The following is a 2500-nucleotide window of genomic DNA, read 5'->3' as shown; positions in this document are numbered from 1 at the left end:
CATGATGTGTGTGTGTGTGTGTGTGTGTGTGTGTGTGTGTGTGTGTGTGTGTGTGTGTGTGTGTGTGTGTGTGTGTGAGGAAAGATCAGCTCAGCCTTGTGTTCTCGGACATCTTTATACAAGGACATATGAAGAAGAATGTAAGTGTGTGTGCACTCATACGCATACATGCGCGCGCACACACACACACACACACACACACACACACACACACACACACACCACACCACACACTCACACACCACACACTCACACACACACACACACACACACACACACTCACACACACAAACACACACACACACACACACCACACACAAACACACTCACTCACACACCACACACACACCACACACACTCACTCACACACCACACACACACTCACACACACACACACACACACACACACACACACACACACACACACACACACACACACACACACACACACACACACACACACACACACACACACACACACACACACACACACAGAGACACAAACACACACAGACAGACAGACACACATACACACACATACACACACATACACACACACACACACACACAAACACACACACACACACACACACACACACACACACACACACACACACACACACACACACACACACATAGACATACACACACATACACACACACACACACAAACACACTCACATATACACACACTCTTACACGTACACACACACATAGACATACACACACACACTCACATGTACACATACACACACATACACACATATACAGCCCCGAACAGCTAGAGGGAACATTTCTACATTAATATACTGACTTTGTTTCTTCAACCATTTTAAAAATATTTTTAGGACATTTAGGATGATTTAGGACAAAACGAAAGGCTTTTGTTCCTCAGTGTTATGAATTTTATTTATCTTTATTTTTATTTAGTATCTTCCTCATTTTTGTTACCATTATTTTGACTTAGAATCGAATTAGTTTGATTTTGTGTAATCTTCATTCACCAAGTTCTTATCTTCGTTTGTGTTTCATTATTCTGACCTCGCTGAGCTTTTTATTGACTTACTATCTCATTATTAAAATTTTGTGTCTTGTTATTTTTACTGAATAAGTCATCTTTATTATTTTTAAACACTATCTTGTTATTTTTACTTATTACATGGATATTTTAAATGCTCTTATTATTTGTATTTTCTCTCTTGACATTTTCACTCAGTATCTCGTTATTTTTGACTCACTGAGTCCTTCATGGATTAAAAAAAGGTTCTGTACGATACTGTAGTAAATTGTAATGTTGTTGTAAAATTTTTAATTTTGTATCTCATTATTTTTTAACATTCTATAATAAATTGTAACCTTGACCTAGTATCTCATTTTTTTAAATGCAGTATCTCATTATTTAGATGGTTAGTATCTTGTTAATTTTATGACTCACTGAGTATGTAATTTCCATCAGTGTTGTAATGTAACGGAGTAAAAATACTTCGTTACTGTACTTACTGTAAATAGAAATGTCACGTATCTGTACTTTACTATTTAAATTTATGACAACTTTCACTTTTACTCCACTACATTTCCGAGATAAAATGTAAATTTTTATTCCGTTATATTCCCACTAAACATCTTCGTTACTCGTTACTACAAAATAAACTCAGCAGAAATGTGTGTGACTGTAATAAGGGAGGTTTGCTACGGAGAAGCACAGGTACGCGCAGCGTGCACGCGCAGTCAGAGCTGCAGGCGTTTATCTATAACGTTAATCGGCTGAAAGCCGCAAAGACGGCAACCAAACGCAGTGAAATGTCACTATTCTTATTACCAGAGTTGTAGCACAAACAACATATTAATGCAAACAATCCATTAAATACTAAATAAAAATAGCATTTATAGATTTGGTCTTTGTCTTGTGAATATTAGTTTATTAATGACGTCATTCATCGGACACACAGTTTGTAGAGAATACACACACACGTGAACTGATCTGATTCAAGACTGGCATCATTACATCATTCATAAAATTTTTGGTGTCCACTTTTACCATTTAATAACACCATAACTTTTGGCTTACTATGTAGTCATATAATATATAATATAAAACTCTTCTTGTTTTAAATTCTCACTGAGGGATAAAACCCCTAAAGATGAAACCCTAGAACTGCCCCTGATCTTATACCTACTGAAAATCACTGACATTTTACTTTTACTTCAAATACTTAAGTACATTAAATATCAGAAAATGACTTGATACTTAAGTACAGTAAATATCAGATACTTTAAGACTTTTACTTTAGTAATATTCTAAAAGGTGACTTTCACTTCTACCGAAGTCTTTTTCTAGTACGACACTTATACTTTTACTCAAGTATTGCTTTCTACTACTTTATACAACACTGATTTCCATAAATAATAAAATTGTGCTGAATGTACTGTAGTAAGCTCTTTATGTTAATAAAATATCTCATTTTTTAAACTTAGTATCTCATTATTTTGAGTCAGTAAG

This window comes from Tachysurus fulvidraco, chromosome 4 (assembly GCF_022655615.1).
Source record: "Tachysurus fulvidraco isolate hzauxx_2018 chromosome 4, HZAU_PFXX_2.0, whole genome shotgun sequence".
Lineage (NCBI taxonomy): Eukaryota > Metazoa > Chordata > Actinopteri > Siluriformes > Bagridae > Tachysurus > Tachysurus fulvidraco.
The sequence above is the reverse complement of the archived record's forward strand: the minus strand, read 5'-3'. Positions refer to the sequence as shown.